An 18676-nucleotide genomic window follows, 5' to 3' on the forward strand; every position below is an offset into this window, starting at 1 on the left:
TTAAATGTATGTTAGTATGTGGGAGATGGTGATGGAATTTAGACCAGAAGAGATACATTGAAAAGTGATGTAATAGTTTTATTTAAAACTCAATATTTACAGTATGCCAGAAATCATCTTCTTTGCAACCATTTGTGAGATTTTGAATGTTAAGTTCAAAATGTGTGGAGTACATAGTTTTTCCAAATCCTTTTTGGGATTATGCAAACAAAAATGTGAAGGAAGGCCTGGTATGGGCGCAAGCATGAGGAGGAAGACAGGTGTCATTTATTTGTTTATTTTTCCTTAGTTAAAATACCTGGAAAGATGACATAATTCAATATTTTTAAGCCTCTTAGCAATTTTTTTTTTTTTTTTTTTTTTTTGCGGTACGCGGGCCTCTCACTGTTGTGGCCTCTCCCGTTGCGGAGCACAGGCTCTGGACGCGCAGGCTCAGCGGCCATGGCTCACGGGCCCAGCTGCTCCGTGGCATGTAGGATCTTCCCAGACCGGGGCACGAACCCGTGTCCCCTGCATCGGCAGGCGGACCCTCAACCACTGCGCCACCAGGGAAGCCCTCTTAGCAATATTTTAACAAAAAAGGATAGTTGCCAAATTTTAATATGGTGTCCAAAAATGCACGCTCTTTTTTTCCTCAGATCACTTCACTTTTCCAGGCCCATTCTTCTCTGAGCCTTTGTCCATAACATTCCTGACATGTCCTTGTCTTCTGCCTTCTTCCTGCTCAAAGAATGTTTTCCAGTTGAGATATGCAGGCCCTTTGCATTTATCAGTAGATGTTGGTGGGGTTTTAACTCACCAGTTTGTCACACTCAGGTATGCCTTTATCTTTAGGTAATTTTCATTTTTTCTGCTGGTTTTAGTTATCAAGGAGTCTAGAGAGATTGGGAATGCCTGAAGAAGTAGATGGAGCCCTGGAGAAAGTCAGGATGCTCTGTGGTCTCCTACTTCAAGCTGTTTGCATTTACAGATACTTTGTGTCATCGTAGCCTGAGAGGGGAATTGGTATATGCCTTTGCTGATGCCTTTGCCTGTGTATTCACTAGAGAAGATTGTGAGGTTTGACCGTTAAAAGCTTATTTCTGTTCTCAGTCTCAAGTAGGTAGGATAGGACCTCTACTCTGTCATTTTTGATAATTTTGAAAAGATATAATAACCAAAATATACTTATCAAATGAGTAAATTGAAAATTGAAAAAGGGCAGAATGCGTTCAGTTTGGTTACATTTCGTGAGATTTAAGTATTGGGAAAACAGTATAGGTATTCTTGTTTTCTTACTTTTTCTCTGACTTTCACTACTGAGGTTTCATAGTATTGCAGACACTGTCATACTATAAAAATATTTAGCAATAAATGAAACACTTGTAAACATGGTCTCCATTCAAACATGCCTTCCTGCTTAATACTAGCTTCTGTTCCACCCATTTCCCATCTGGTTGGTAGCCAGTGTCTTTGTGTTGGCAATGGAAGAAGGGAAAATGGACACAGATGATGTATTTGGTGCTTCAAAAGAGGGTGGTTTAAATGTCAAAACATTAAGGCATGCTCTTGTGAAAATTAATATAGCCCTTAAATATTTTAGCAAAAATTACTTCTGTCATATCATGCTAGTATTTGTCCAGAATTATGCTAAAAATTCTCAACTTTTGACTCATTTTTTGTTTCTACTGAGATTTAGGGCATGGTTGGGATTATAACAAAATTTATTAACTATAAAACACTTATTTTCATAACTTAGTTTTATATTTTTAAGGCGTAAAGTCCCAGATAAGTCTCTCTCCCTCCCTCCCTCCCTCTCTCTCTCTCTCTCTCTCTCTCTCTCTCTCTCTTCTTTTCTTTTTCCTTCTCTCACTATTGTGGACGTTAAGTGGATTCCTTTGAACAGCTTTTTTTCAGGTACCAGTTCTCCCTTGGATATGGCAAAGCATAGGCTTTGAAAGCATAAACCTGGGTTTGAATCCTGGTTCAGCCCCTTGCCCTGGACAACCTTGATCAGATAAATCCCTGCAAGCTTTGATTTCCTCCTCCGTAAAAAGGGACCAATGGTACCTTTCCCAGAGTGTGCCGAGAAAGTGTAATACATATAGTGCACACACAAAGCTTGTAGTGTGGGGTCTGCTCAACAGCAGATGCTCACTGATAGGGCCAGAGGCTGTCGTTAAGTAAGTGCTGTGTTACTCTCGCACCTCAGTTACTTTGTACTTGGCATTTGTGTCGGCTAACGAGGGAACTGCTTCTTAAACGATGAGGAACGAGTCAAGAATGTAGTGACATCAGTAGGAGGACATGTTTCCATTTTCAAAATGGAAATCGTGTTTTAATTTTAAAGGTTATAATCATAATAGCTAATTTTTAAGTGTTTGCTTTATGTTAGATACTCTTTAAAGCCTTTTACAATTGGAATCTCATTTATTCCATCTCATGAGCTAGATGCTGTTAAAATGGGTATCGCTACTATCCCCATTTAATAATAGGAAACCAGAGTTAAAGTTAGTACTCACTCAAGCTTGCCCAGGTGGTAAGTGTAATGCCTGTTAATGTTTTCTTAGAAAATACTATAAAATATAAAGAAAATTAAAGCCACCATAAAATATGGGAATAACTACTGTATTTTAAAAAACAGCTTTAAGCATTGTGTGTGTGTGTGTGTGTTTGTATATGAATCATTTTGCTGTACACCAGAATCTAGCACAATATTGTAAATCAACTATCGGGGGAGTGAGGGTTGGATTGGGAGTTTGGGATTAGCAGATGCAAACTGGTAGGTATAGAATGGATAAACGACAGGGTCCTACTGTACAGCACAGGGAACGATATTCAATATCCTGTGATAAACCATAATGGAAAAGAATATGAAAAAGAATGTATATGTATGTATAACGGAGTCACTTTGCTGTACAGCAGGAGTTAACACAACATTGTAATTCAGCTACAGGAATTAACACGACATTGTAATTCAGCTGTACTTCAATAAAAAATAAATTAAAAAAACGTAAAAAACATTAAAAAATAACAGCCTTATGGAGATGTAATTCACACAGTCCCACATAAATGCACCCTGTTAAGGCATTCAGTTCAGTGGTTTTTAGAATATTAGCAGTTGTGCAGTCATCGCCACTGTCTAATTTCAGAACATTTTCATCACCCCAAAAAGAAACCTCATACCCATTTGCCGTCACTTCCCATCCCTCCACTCCAGTCCCTGACAACCACTAATCTACTTTCTGTCTCTATAGACTTGTCTATTGTGAGTATTTCGTATAAATGGAATCATGTCATACGTGGTCAGCCTTTTGTGACTGGCTTCTTTTATTTAGCTTTACCACATTGTAGCATATGTCAGTACTTCTTTCCTTTGCATTACCAAATAATATGCTGTTGTGTGGCTGTACCACCTTTTGTCTATTCATTCATCAATTGATGTACATTTGGGATATTTCCAGCTTTTGGCTGTTATGAATAATGCTGCTGTGAACTTTGCTGAACAGGTTTTTGTGTGGACATATGTTTTTGATTTTGTTAAGTATTTATCTAAGAGTGGATTTGCTGGTTCCTATGGTAACTCTATGTGTAACATTTTGAGGAACTGCTAAGCTGTTTTCCAAAGTGTCTGTACCATTTTACATTCCTTCCAGCAGTGAACAGGGGTTCTGATTTCTCTACATCCTCACCAGCACTTATAAGGTAACTTGTTGATTATAGCTGTGCTAGTGGGTATGAAGTGGCATCTCATTGTGGTTTGGATTTGCGTTTCTTTAATGACTAGTCATGTTGAGCATCTTTTCATGTGCTTATTGGCCATTTGTTTATATTCTTTGGAGAAATGCCAGTTCAAATCCTCTGCCCATTTTTTAATTGGATTCATTGTATCTCTGTTGTTGAGTTGTGTACTGTAAGGTTTTAATGTATCCTGCCAGGACTTTTTTTCTATTAATAAAGTATATTATTTTTACTATATATTTTAAAATGGGATTATTAGACACGTATAATTTTGTAACTTGATTTTTCCCTCTTTCTCTAGTTTTATTGAGATATCATTGATATGCATCACTGTGTAAGCGTAAGGTGTGCAGCATAGTGATTTGACTTACATATATTGTGAAATGATTACTGCAGCACATTTAGTTAACATCCATCATTTCATATGGCTACAGTAAAGAGAAAAAGCAAAAAAATGAAAAAACTTATTTCTCTTCTGATGAGAACTCCCAGGATTTACTTTCTTAACAGCTTTTCTAGATACCATACGGCTGTGTTAACTGTAGTCATCATGTTGTACGTGACACTCCTAGTACTTCGTTGTCTCAAAACTGGAAGCTTGGATCTTTTCACCACCTTCCTCCAGTTCCCCCTTCCCTAATCCCCCACCTCTGGTAACCACATACCTGATCTTTTTTTCTGTGAGTTTGGTTTTTTTAAATTTTATTTAAGATTCCACATGTAAGCGAGATAATACAGTATTGTCTTTCTCTGCCTGACTTATTTCACTTAGCATGATGCCCTCAAGGTCCATCCATGCTGTTGCAAATGGCAGGGTTTCCTCGTTATTTATGGCTGAGTAATATTCCAGTGTGTGTGTGTGTGTGTGTGTGTGTGTGTGTGTGTGTATGTGTGTGTGTGTGTGTGTGTATACACACACATCACAACTTCTTTATCCATTCATCCATCGGTGGACACTTAGGTTGTTTCCATTTCTTGGCTATTACAATAATGCTGCTGTGAACATGGGGGTGCAGATATCTTTCGAGTTAGTTTCGCTTGATTTTTAAACTTAATATATTCTGACCATCACTTCTAACGACTGCTTTGTAGTACATTATATGAATTTTCTGTAATTTCAAATCTAATACTTTATATATGGGATTTATTTAAAAGGAAAAAAAACCCAACCGCACTGCATCTGCATCTTTGAACAATCATTTCTTTAAGATGCATTGCTAGAACTGGAATTGCTGGGTCAAAAAGTGGGCATGTTTTGAAGCCTTTTTCCCAAATTGCCCTCCTGAAAGGTGGTTCTGGTTTATCTTCTCACATCAGTGTTTTAGGATTGCTGGTTTGCCCACAAACTTCCCAGCCCTGAGTACCACTATTTTGTTGGGTTTTTTTTTAGCCTTACCACGTGGCATGTGGGATCTTCCCCGACCAGGGAACGAACCCGTGCCCCCTGCACTGGGAGCGTGGAGTCTTTAACCACTGGACAACCAGGGAAGTCCAGTCAGTATTTTCTTAATCTTTGTAATTTTAATCTAAGAGGCCCCAGTTGGTATTATATACTTTTCATTTCTCACCATTGGACTTGTTTCCTGAGCCTGGAGGTTTCCTCCTGTACCTCCTCCAGGTCGATTTCTGTCTGACATCCTTCCTCTAGGAAGTGTTTCCTGCCCCTCCTCCCACCTGCACAAACACACTCATTCTCAATGGGAGGGAGCCTAGGAATGTGCTCACACGATTATGCTTTTTATTAAATTTTCAAAAGTAAAATATATTGTGTATTTTTTTCCCTTAAAGAATACCCTTCCCCACCACGCAAGCAATAAGTGTCAAACCCCGCAAAAGTGGATCTGTCCCTGCCTGGCGCACATTAGGTACTCAGTTCAAAGCTAAACTGAATGGAATCTATTCACTAGCTTTTCTGGCATTTAGGTGAGGCACCTTTTGTTCATCTGAGGCTTGGTTCCTAGTAGGCTTGTGAAAAATATGGTAGCATTGAAAGAAACCCTCTACGAAGGTTTTTAACAGTTAAGATAATTCTTTGTGCAGTTTGTGTGTTTATGCCATCGTGTGTTCCCAAACTTTGCTAGCCAGAAGTTGAAAATCTATTTTGGTACATTGCTGATTTCCTGTGATAACCCAGTCAAATTACTCAGTGCCCTTATAGCCTCTTTTTTAACTCACTCTGAGATTTATCACTTTAAACGTCACTTTATAAAGCCTTTGCCTGGAGTAGGAGTCTTTTGGAACCCTATTTTTATGGCTTGAAAATTTGCCCAACTTGAGTGTTGGGCTTTCAGGGTGACTTGTTTATCGCTGATTTTCCATATTTCCTAAACTTAATATGAGTGTGTGTTTCTTAACGGGGCAAAAAGAACCCACTAAGCTTTCTGTTGAGCAGAACTTTTTTTTTTTTCACATCTTTATTGGAGTATAATTGCTTTACAATGGTGTGTGAGTTTCTGCTTTATAACAAAGTGAATCAGTTATACATATACATATGTTCCCATATCTCTTCCCTCTTGCGTCTCTCTCCCTCCCACCCTCCCTATCCCACCCCTCTAAGTGGTCACAAAGCACGGACTTGATCTCCCTGTGCTATGCGGCTGCTTCCCACTAGCTATCTATTTTACGTTTGGTAGTGTATATATGTCCATGCCACTCTCTCGCTTTGTCACAGCTTCTGACTGGCTTTCAGTGAGCGCTGAGACCTGCCTGGAGAACGGGGTACACATGCAGGGGGGTAATTTGACCCCAGCCCTGTCCGGGTTTAGAACTGAGGCTGGTCAGCAGGTGTTTGGCTTCTCCCCAGTTCCCCTGGACGTGCTCTGTGCTGTGATCACCAGATTGAGAACTTAACGTAAAAGTGTCTCCTCATCTCCTGAGCACCTTTGGAGAGCACTGCTAGATGCTGCTGAGTATTTTGAAAGGCGGTGTTTTGGTATAAGAGAAAAGCCAAGGCAGGACAGGGCCGAGGCAGGACATCCCAGAGCAGATCCAAAGAGAAAATAGAATCAGAAGGGGCTGAGCCCAGTGTCAAGGTCTCTGAAAATAAGAAGCAGGTGTAATTAGCAGGGAAACTGTTACTGGAATAGAAAAGCTTGAAAACACAGTGAATAACTTAGTTTTTGTCTCAACATTAGCTCACCCTGGAGAGAAAGTCTATGTATGTGTGTGTGACGTTGCAGGGGAAGGGTATAGACTGGTGAGACTCTAGCATGATGTGTGCAAAGGGAGAATTGGGTAAGGTGAGAAATTTCCTGTTGATTAAAATCATGTGTGACAGTTTCAAAAAGTAATGACAGGTTTTGGTATATGTTGGTATATGTTTACTGTAAAACCCAATAAGCTGACTTGGTGCCCAGACTCTATTTGCAGTATCGCTGGGATGTACCAGGACCATTTTTCAGCTTTTTGATGGTATCTGTGACTTTGGGGGACACACGTGCCGATCATTTAGCTGTTTACCGACGGCACCGCCTCTCTTCTCTTTGTCCCACGTCGGGGCAGGCACCTGGGCATCCTAGCTGTTGGGGCCATATGGACGTTGGGAGACTTGAGCCCGTGGTTTATTTGCTGTATTTTAAACTTTTGACCACTTTTCTTACCTGTGCTGTGATCAGTTTTTAGTCTGTATGTGCAATACTTTTCTCCTTGGCATCCTGTGGGGGAAGAAATTCTGTGTGTGAGGGCCTCGTTACATGGGTGGTGTGACCCAGCACCCTTCGAGAGGTGAGATGTAGCTGAGGGCCTCCTGAGTGTGCTGGTCAGCTGGAGAGATGGGGCAGTCGTATGCAATACTTTTGGTTCTTTGCTTAGAGATTTACTAGAGAAAAATCTCTGGGATTTTGACAGCGCTTGTTGTGATGTCATGTGTAAATACTGTCTTTTTTGAATTGCTTGCTTGCGGCCACACTTTCAGTGAAAGTTGCTGAAACGACAAAAGCTGTGATAGAAAATTATGTGGTGGCCCCGCATACTTATTTTTGAACTTGAAGACTTTGTACCCAAATCCAATCACTTTTTACTCTTGCCACAGAGATTGTGAAATTTTACTTAAACTTCAGGTGACATTCACACCACAGAAGGAGAAAAGCTGGGGTGAAAGCAGGGAGACACTTTCAGTTGCTGTGGAAGGCGTTTGGCCATCTTTACCTGTATATTGGCCAACACATTTACAATGTGGAGAATGAGCAATTTGAAACTTTAATTTTCTTTGGTTTGCATAGGAGGGAAACAACAGGCAGATGTAATTTTAAAGCAGATACGTGAATTTAGTGCCTATATGATTTGGCCAGTTTTAGCAGCCAGGGACAAAGGGAAATGGCCCCCCGGCCGTCGGATGCGTTGACGCCATCCTCGTTGGTCCCCATCGGAGCCGAGCGGCTGATCAGGCTTTGAGACAGAAATTCACTGAGTCTTTAGGAAGGTGGCCTGTTGGCTCCGATCACACTCTCCTTTTACACAAGGCTTCTTTGAAGAACCTGCTCTACCAAGTGTCTGTTATGCATAGGAAACAGGATTAGATGCCGTGGATGCATAGGGAAGTTTGACAGCCCTTGACCACAGGGAGTTTACATTGATGCATGTGAAAACGAACCACCAGGGTAAAGCCCGGTGCCTAAAGGCCACGTGAATGATGAAGGCAACAGCAGCGAGATCTGCTTCCTCCTCTGAGCGGACTGTGGTGGTGGGGGTCTCTGGGGGCTTCAAGCACATCCATGGTCCATCTTTCTTGGTGCCAGTTTTACTTAAGATTTAGAAGGGAGATTTTTTTTATCTTAAAACGAACCTCAAAGATAGAGTGCTCACTTTGCATCCATCTTAAAAATAGACAATTAGCCTTGCTGTGAGCTCAGGAAAGGCCAGCCCCACACAGACCTCTCCTTTCCCTTCTCTTTGGAGTTAGTTAATGGGAAGCCCTGCGGAACCTTCCAGGGGGTGGTTGTAGCTTCCGCTTTTTCTGTTGAAGTCTTTGGATCCAGTATTTCCATGGTGCCGTGAAGTTGTAGAGCAGGGGTCCAGCGTGTATGTAATGAGTGGGTGGAGAGACTTGCAGTCCACCCTGGGAAGTGTGTGTGTGTGTGTGTGTGTGTGTGTGTGTGTATGTTGTGACTCAGGGGCAGTGGGTTTATGGTGGGTCCACGCTGGGAAGCAGCCTGGCCCCAGGTGGGTGATGCCCAGGCTTCAGCCGCTTTCGGCTATGTCATCTTGGGCCTCGTTTCTTTATGTGTAGACTGGAGACCGTACCTACTGTCCTAGGGTGGTTGTGGGCGTGGAGAGAACATGTATCAGATGAATATGTTTTGGGGATTCAGCTAATGGTGGCGGCGGCTGTGTCGTGGGTAATGGTGCTGGTATCCTTGGGAGGGAAGGGGCTGGCTGCTTCTCCAGGGAAAATTCTGGGCCGTGGCCTTCCAGGCAAGATTCTCTCAGTACACATGTCCACCCTCACTGTTCTGGTTAGGAATTAGATAGTCTCTGTTATAATTGCTGGGACCATTGTGCATTACTCGAGAAAAGTATGTGTTGAATACAGTTGGACCCTAGTTTAGATACAATAAATTCTTGAAGATTGTTCCTTTTAAAAATTTATTTATTGGGACCTCCATGGTGGTCCAGTGGTTAAGGCTTCGCCTTCCAGGCAGGGGGTGCGGGTTCGGTTCCTGGTCAGGGAACTAAGATCCCACATGCCTCGCGGCCAAAAAACCAAAACATAAAACAGAAGCGGTGACAAAGTGAGAGAGTGGCATGGACATATATACACTACCAAACTTAAAATAGATAGCTAGTGGGAAGCAGCCACGTAGCACAGGGAGATCAGCTCGGTGCTTTGTGACCACCTAGAGGGGTGGGATAGGGAGGGTGGGAGGGAGCTGCAAGAGGGAATATGGGGATATATGTGTATGTATAGCTGATTCACTTTGCTATAAAGCAGAAACTAACACACCATTGTAAAGCAATTATACTCCAATAAAGATGTTAAAAAGAAAACAAAACAAAAAACAAACGGAAGCAGTAGTGTACAAACATCAAAAAACCCTTTAAATAAATTTTATTTATTTTAATTGTGATACAATATATATAATATAAAGTTTACCGTTTTAATCATTAAGTGGCATTGGGTCGTTTCACACCGCTGAGTAGCCACCACCACCGTCCATCCACAGGACTCTTTTCTTCTTGCAGAACTGTGACTCTGTGCTTTTTACACACTAGCTCCCCATTCCCCGTCCCCCAGCCCCTGACCGCCACTCTTCTACTGTCTGTCACTATGCGTGTGACCACACTAAGCACCTCATGTAGGTGAAATCATCAGTGTTTGTCCTTCTGGAACTGGCTCATTTCACTGGGCGTCATGTCTGTGTTGTAGCCTGTGCGCTTTGTTTTGCTGTTGGTCTTCTTTTGTTCTTTATTTCTTACTCTTATTACAGAAGAAATGCACGTTTATTTCACAGTCTTTCAGCAAGACAGAGAAGAAGAAAAACATTCTGTAACTCTCCTACCCAGCACGACTCTTGCTATTTTTGGTGTCTGTGCTTCTGCTGAGGCTACGTCTCAGGGCAGAGTGGCTTAGAGTTGAATCGTACAGGTGCCGAGGCCTCTGGCCTCCTCTTCGGATGTGAGGGACATGAGGGAATGTGGAGTGTAAGTCGTGAAGACGGTGAGGAATCAAGTGCAACTGTGTGTCGGCTGCGGGGAAGGCGCTGGGGGAGAATGTGGAGCAGAGGAGTGGGAACCCTTAACCGCCTTGTATGAAACGGGACATTCTCACCTTTGAAGCTTCAGCTTGTGGGTTTTGAGTTCCTGTGTTGTGCCCTTTAATTTCAACTTTCTAAGTTCATAAGTTGCTAGCAAATAGGTGTGCTGGCTTTCACTATGTGCAAGTATGAGGAGGCCTCAGAAAGGTAGTCTCTTTCCTTCCGGGGTGGGGTTGAGGCGGGCTGGGAGGGAGGCCGTGTGCTGGACACCAGGGCAAGGAAGGGACGGGATGAAGGAAGCAGAGGTGGATTCAGTGCCAAGAGCGTTCCCATCTGGGTCCCCAGGGTGTCGCTTTCAGGAAGCCTGACCCCTCCCCCAGCCGCCGCTCCCTCTGCTAGAACATTCTGCCTTCCACCTGCATCTCTCTAGTCTCTGGCTTGTCTGCACTAGATGAAGTGAGATGACGTTCTTAAGAGCAAGATCCTTCTGCTGTTGATAAATTTTTGTGTCCAGTGTGTTTCTTCGAATGACTGGAGACCCTGCCCAGAAGGTGGTCGCTCCCAGGTCTCCTTGTTAATGCCATGCCTGCTGCTGTCCCTCCATCCTTTACTCTCACTCTGTTCCTTACCGCCCCCCGCCCCCAACCAGGGACTCCCCATCCTCCCACTCCCACCTCCCACGGACCACTTTCTGCTCTGGGTTTGCCTGAGGCCCTACCTTCAGTTGCCTTTGGTGATTCACAAAAGTCAGAGGAAATCCCCACGGCCTCTGTGGGCTGCTGGGTTTTCCCTTAGCCCACTTTGATAGTTGATGGTTAGACTTTATAGGACTTAAGGATTGAGTAGGTTTTTGTGGCTTTGTCTATTCACTTAACTATTGTGTAATATTTCTATGGTACTGTTTTCTCTTTGGTCTAAAAAAAAAAAATTGAAGACCATGTGACTGTACAATTACCTATATTTTTTTTGCCGTGGACATTTGTCGTGCCTTTGGTATTTCCTGTCAAAATAAGACCTGATGGGACTTCCCTGGTGGTCCAGTGGCTAAGACTCTGCTCTCCCAGTGCAGGGGGCCCGGGTTCGATCCCTGGTCAGGGAACTGGATTCCACATGCTGCAACTAAGAGTTTGCGTGCCGCAGTGAAGATCCCGCGTGCCGTAACTGAGACACGGCGCAGTCAAATAAATAAATAAATAAATATTTTTAAAAAAAGACCTGAAATAGAGTTTCCTATGAATGTAATTCCTAAATATTATGTCAGGCATTGGCAAACCACGTTAATTAAAACTGCCAGAATTGTGTTGCTGTTTAAGTAGAAGTATTTGTGAAATTTAGGGATTTCCTAGTTTGTCTCCGTTGCTGTCTGTCGAATGGGATTCCTTCTATACGACATGAGTTTAGGCAGTTTGCCTAAGGCTGGAGAAGGGCACAGTTGTCTCAAGAATGAGATGGAGAGGGGGGAGAGACATAATGGTAAGCAAAAAATTAAAAATTTGAAGGAAAACATCACTGCATTGTGTAGAAGGAAACCAGATCTGTTGCAATTCCAAAGGTAAGACTTGAGGTAAAAAGAAGAAGTCTTTGAGGAAGAGGAACTGAGGTTTAGAAATGCAAAGGCTGACCTTTGCACAGTTTGTTGGCTAGCTGTTTTGAAGGATGCTCTGAGGAGAGCAGTCAGAAAGGAGGTTGCATGCTTGTAATTACCCTCAAGTTTTAGAGTTGAATTTTCATGTGATCATTAGTTAACATATTATTATCAATAGGATTGTGGGAAAAGGTCTGCAGTTAGCTAGTGTTAAAATTAAAATTTATGTCTGGGACTCCCCTGGTGGCGCAGTGGTTAAGAATCCGCCTGCCAACGCAGGAGACACGGGTTCCATCCCTGGTCCGGGAAGATCCCACATGCCACGGAGCAACTAAGCCCATACACCACAACTACTGAGCCTGCGCTCTAGAGCCCGTGAGCCACAACTACCGAGCCTGCGAGCCGCAACTGCTGAGCCCATGTGCCACAACTACTGAAGCCTGCACGCCTAGAGCCCGTGCTCTGCAACAAGAGAAGCCACCTCAATGAGAAACCCGTGCACCGCAACCAAGAGTAGCCCCTGCTTGCCTCAACTAGGGAAAGCCCGTGCGCAGCAACGAAGACCCAATGCAGGCAAAAATTAAAATAAATAAATAAATAAATTAGGGATGAGAAATCATATAAAAAAATAATACAATAAAATTTATGTCCGAATGGGGGCCACACCCAGAAAAGAAGCTATCACCCTCACCCTGCAGTCAGCCTCATAGTTTATGCAGAAAGTTTTGTTTTTTACCATGTGTTCTGGGGGATACCCAGGGTTTCAGCCAATCAGAAGAGGCTTAGGCAGTCAGGAAAGGGAGTCCATCCTAGTCCAGACCTACCCTTCATGACAGAGTTTTCTTATGACATTTCTCATTACGAAAGCCATGTTTGTTGTAGCAAGATTAGGGAATTCAGAAAAGAACCACGAGGATAGAAATCGTCCTTATCCCACTCTCCTCACTAAGACTGTTTGACCAGCACACGTCACTTTAGGTGTGGGGAGGCTGTCTTTCTCTCCTGTGTTTCGCTTCTGTTTGACTTTTTCGGCCTCTCAAAGTCTAGTGGGAGTTTGGCCACTGGCTATGCTAGGTGGCCCTTCTCAAAGCTTCCCACCCCAAGAATTCCCTTCTGGTGCATGTGATCCGGGGAAGGGCTCCGATGGACCTGCCTTGGGTCACGTGCAGGTCCTGGTGGCCAGAGAGGCCAAGCCTCTAACTGGAAGGAGAGGATGGCCAAAAGCCAGGGCTACTCAGGATGGGCAGTCCAGGCCTTCTCCCAGTACTTTGTAACTTTAAAAAACACCAAAAAGAAAAATGGTAGCTAATAACAAGCACACAGATATATAATTTTTAATGACTGATGTTGGCAGGTGAAATGTGTTATATGGGAGTTATGTTTTTTACGTATGTCTTTTTTTTGGAGACAGCATATATATAACGGTGTGTGTTTTTTGCCTGTTTCCAGGGACTTTTGTAAAGAAAGTACGCTTGTCTAGAAGCACACGATTGGCTGGTAGGAGGCCTGGGTTTGTTTCTCAGTTGGCTTCTAACTAGATCCCTGGCGGTGGGCAAGTGGTCCTCTGGATTTCCATTTCCTGACCTGGCGAAGGAGAGATTCAGACCCTGTGGTCTGTAAGGTCACTTCTAACACAAAATTTCAGTGTTTGGGCTTGATTTTGATCACTTTATGTTAAATATTTGGAGGGTTTGTAGCTGTGTCATAGATTTTGTGCAAATTGTCATTGCTGTTCATTTGGTGCCTTTGACCGGGATGTAACCCGTTGATTGTACAGTTGTAATGTTGTAGTTCCTATGGGAACATGGGATCGGCTTCACGTTCCTTCCGGTTTCTAGTGATGTGCTGTGGCGGGGAGGTGGGGACTGTCTCTGTGTGAGGATGGCCCCTTTTAAGACCAGCTGTCCGGAAGGTGCCTCGCCCTCCACAGTGCTGCGTGTGTGACCGGCACGCGGTCCAGGCATTGATGGGCCACTGTCCATGTGTTAGCCTTTCCTGCCTTAGTGAACCGTCTTGCATTTGTTTCTCTTTAACTTCATCTCTTTGGTTCCATATTTTTGCAATTTGAGAGGATTCTTTCATTTCTGGTCCTGTGTGTTTCGAGTGTCGGCTGTACCAGTCGTGTGAGCAGCTGCTCTGTCCTGTGGACTGTTCTGAGTTTCCTTGGCCTGCTGCGGCCCAGACAGGCCCTCACCACGAGTTCTGTCTCTGTGATGTGGACAGCAGTGTGGATACGTTTGGACTTCTAGAACTGGGGGTGAAATAGTGTAGCCTCTGCTTACCTTCAGATTTTGGCACTAGATAATATAAAACAGGTTACAGCTTGCCTCTTCAAAGAGCGGGTTATTTAGTTGTAAAAATGGAAATTTATTGATAGGGAGAACCTAGGCTATGAAAACAGAACAGAGAGTAAGGCCATACTTGAGCTCCTAGCACTTGGCATCGGTAGATTTTGTGGGTTGAAAAACCCGAGTTTCATGTTTAGTGTATCCTTTTCCAGTGACTGGAGAAAACCATGTGGCATGTTTTAAAATATTGAAAAGAGAGGATTGGTTTTAAATAGAGTGTACAGACTGGTTGCAGTAATGCAGATCAAACGTCCACCTGCGAAAAAATGTAGGGGGAAACCTCTAGGTTTAAAAACAATAAAACAATTAAAAACAGTGAGAACAAGTGTCAGTTTAAAAGCAGGTAGAGGAGGGAAAGACTGACTTGAACGTGAGGAAATACCTCCCTCGTGTCCATTTTCTCCTATGTTTCTACTCTTACTTCCTTGAAAATACTGGTCTTGTCTCCTGGAGGCTCCCTTCCTCGGCCTGTCTTGTAAAGTGTTTGTATTAAAGTTGCTGTACAATCAACAAGGCGGTTACAACATATGCCTCAGTTTTAGAGTTTCTGAGACTAATAGAAAGAGCACAGGGAGAAAAGGGCTTACTGCGGGTGGGTTGGGGGAGGGTGAGGGAGCCGCTCCCTCCCTGGGAGAGTGTGGGCTTGAGACAGGCTAGACTCTGGAAAAGCAGCAGCGTGACTTCTTTCTTTCTTTCTTTCTTTTTTAAATTAATGTGTTTTTTTCAGTATCTTTTTTTTTTAACATCATTATTGGAGTATAATTGCTTTACAGTGGTGTGTTAGTTTCTGCTTTATAACAAAGTGAGTCCGCTATACATATACATATATCCCCATATCTCCTCCCTCGTGCGTCTCCCTCCCACCCTCCCTATCCCACCCCTCTAGGTGGTCACAAAGCACCGAGCTGATCTCCCTGTGCTATGCAGCTGTGCAGCATGGTTTCTTATCTGACATGTACGCTGTGGGTCACATGAGGCACTGCAGTTTTGCTCCCTTTCTGTGGGGAAACTTTGTGTTTAGTGGTCTGGGAGGCTGGCATCCTCTGGATTAAGGAGGAAGGGTCCCGGGAGGTGAGGAAGAACCTTCCATTGCTTTTACCCCCACCGTCCAGAGGGCTTCGGGACACCACTGTTGTCTGTTCTGAGATCATTGGTGATTTCCGGGATATTTTGTGATTAATTTTATCTTGGTGCTTATGAGAAATTACACTGAATTTAGTGTCCACGAACTTTGACATTCATCTGTACAAAATGGAAATGTTCCGTCCCACATAGAGTTGGTTGTACTTGCAGTAGTAAGAGAAATGATGGATTACTTTGAATTTTCTATTTAAGGAAATTGCATACAGCATGCTTCTAAAGTGTGGTAGATGGGCTGGAATCCTTTTACAAAAGAAATGAAAGTAAAATTTCCACTTAAATCAGCAAACATTTGTGGGTGTGCATCTTCCACCTCTTCAACCATACCTTGAAGACAGCTCGCTCGGTGTATATGTTTCCACTTACCGGAAGTAAGCATGTAAAGTAAGAGACCGGTGTGGACTCCTTATTTAGAAACAGACGCTGCTGCTTTGGAAGGGAGTGGGTTGAAAGAGGTGAAAAACCAATGAGCAGAGAAGACTGAATCCTCGGGGGGATATCTTAATGTGGGTAAAAATGCGATACCAAATTAATTTTACTCATAAGAGAACACACATGTTCTCTGGCCTGCTCCGTGGGTCAGGAATGATTTCATTTACTCGAAAGATCTGCCTTCCCTCCCCACCCCATCCGGGTAATGTGGGAGAGTTTTCAGATTTGACATATGCCCATGTTTGGAGTCACACAGTGTATTGAATTAACTAAGATCTGATTGCAGAAGTGGACTCTGTGGGCTGTTACACAAGATGTTTCCATATGTTCATTTCATGAGACCATGTTTTAAGAATCACTATCACTATGTCAGGTCTGAGCAGTTCATGGTTCATATTGGTGTCAGATGTTCTATTTGCAACACGTAAAGTTCTCGCTGTTTCTGCTGTTCCTTTTTCTTAAGTCTCTGCTACTTCTCTGAGAATAGCAACTCCTTGTTTGTGGTCAGGGGCATTTGTAGCATCTCATGCTGTGTTGGACATGTAGCCCAGAAAATACCATGTAAAAAATGCTGGTTGAATTTGGTCAGATCTTGATAATGCGATATTAGAATTTTCCAGTGAAGGTGGTATTAGTATATTTTAAAAATTAATCCTATCTGTTCAGTTCAAGAATCATTAATTTGGTGAATGACAGGATTTGGGGGCAAAGAGTCAGCTTATTGGATGATAAAAATCAGGACCCTAAAAGATCTAGATTGGCTGCATTATGAGCTGAATTAAAGAAGAAGAAATTCAAAAGATATCATTAGGTACAGTTGTGGGATCTGAATGAGCATTGTCCCCACAGGAAGGTGAAACGGAGAGGAGAGAGGCCTGAGGAGGTGAGGAGGTCAGGTAGGGGAGGGAGACTTGAGGGGTCAGAGGCTGCCTGGGGGCAAGTGCTGCACTGGTGTGTGTTAGAGGTGAGGGCCTCTGCTCAGAGTAGGCTGGCCCACTGGACTGCGTTCTGGTGAGCACCGTTCAGTGCAGTAGCATCAAAGCACTTGCAGCTCATGTAAGTTCAACCTCTGGAGCATTAGAGTGAGTGATTCTTCCCACCCTCCCACTCAGTGGATATCTGCCGTAGGACATCTGGTGGTGGCAGAGGCAGTGTTTTCAGGTCCTGGGACACTCCTGGCTCAGTGGTTCCAGGGCAGCCTCCCAACGGGCTCCACCTTCCCCATGTGACAGAGGCCAGAGCCCATGGTGGGGCAGTTCGCTGTTGCTCTGGAGCTCCTTCCTGGAGGCCCAGCCTAGAGCAGGCTCCCTAGAGCCTCTCAGTGATCTCATAAGCACTTAATTCCCTAAATTAAAATCCCTTTCTGCTTAAAACAGCTAGCGTGTTTCCTGCCACCTGACTCTTGCGGAGACTGAAACGTTTTATAATGGGAATGAGCTGCATTGGAAACAGAGGTATTGCTGGACGGATCTCAGAATGAGCTGCAGATAGATGGATGAATGGATCTGTGGTTCCCAAACACACCTACTCCTGTTCTAGTGGGTGCAAGGGCGGTGGGATTGCTTGGGGACATTATTCCCAGAACATTGCCAGGCTCTATCCCCAGAGATTCTGATTCAGGAGGAACTGGTGGATTCCTGGTAGCCATATTTTTAAAAAGCTGCTTCTGGTTATCCTGAGAGGTGGCCACATTGAATTCCAGCGGACTAAATAATTTCTTGACGCTACAAGCTGGTGCTTATGATGATTCTTTTTAAAAAGAAGGAAATATTTAGGAGCTACATATTTTAAAATTCCGCTGCAGAGGATTTACCTTTTCTTGGATTTCAAGGGATTAATTCTGTAACTACTGCCAGAATGTGGCAGTATTTCTAGTGTGGAGTATACAGGATTTCCTTCTTTTGTTATTAAGAGAGGAAAGAAATATATTTTGAAAAGTGTTACTGAATGCAGAATAAAAGTTGAGTTGTTTGTAATGAGAGTTAAAAATTTAACGGAATACTTTATATGCAGCAGTTATTGTACTAACTATGGAATGTCACAGTATAATTCCCTGATTCATTGTATGAAGTACTGTTAGTGTATTTTCTTATCTCTGTTTATAGTTAAAGGAAAACCACAATGGAGGCTATTTGAAATACGGAAATGCCTCCTCAGAAGAGAGGTCAAAGGATTATTTGGAGAACTGGCAAATTCAGAGTTATTGAGTAGCAGTGGAGTTCATTGAGCTCTAGGGGCCAGGTGGTTTAAGGATCAGGGCTCACATGTCCACGAAGAAGTGTATGGGGACGGACACAGCAAGGGGAGAACATTTCTTGGTGTAAGCATCTGTTCTGCTTTTATTTGATTTCTTCACCGCCTCCCCTCCCCCTGCCAAAAAACAAACAAAACAAACAAACAAACAAAACCTACCCAAAACAAAAAAAACCCAAACCCCAGAACACTAGTCCTGATTTCTGCCCTTTTCTTCATCTTCTCATGCTGGCATTTGGAAGGTACATGCTAACAGATGTGCCTGCTTGATTGAAATTGATTAGCTCTAGATGATTGGGGTCCTTGTAGCAACAGGGGTTATATGTCAAATGGGCCTCCACTGGAGGGCAAGGCTGTTCTTCCCCTGCAGCTGCCAGGCTGCTTGAAATTAGGCGGAATGATTTTGCACTTGGATAATAGGCAGGCATTAACGGCAGCTTGTTACAAAGTGCTGCATAATAATGGGAAACGTGGACGTGCTAATCAAACGTATCTGCATATGGCAT

The 18676-nt window shown here is 43.3% G+C and overlaps 1 protein-coding gene across 3 annotated transcripts in view; it reads left to right on the plus strand.

Annotated features, from left to right (window-relative positions):
• Window positions 1–18676, plus strand: part of TMEM131L (transmembrane 131 like) — a 160346-nt gene that overhangs the window by 39174 nt on the left and 102496 nt on the right. The window lies entirely within an intron of this gene.

Source organism: Grampus griseus, assembly GCF_964374135.1.
Source record: "Grampus griseus genome assembly, chromosome: 4".
Taxonomy (NCBI): Eukaryota; Metazoa; Chordata; class Mammalia; order Artiodactyla; family Delphinidae; genus Grampus; species Grampus griseus.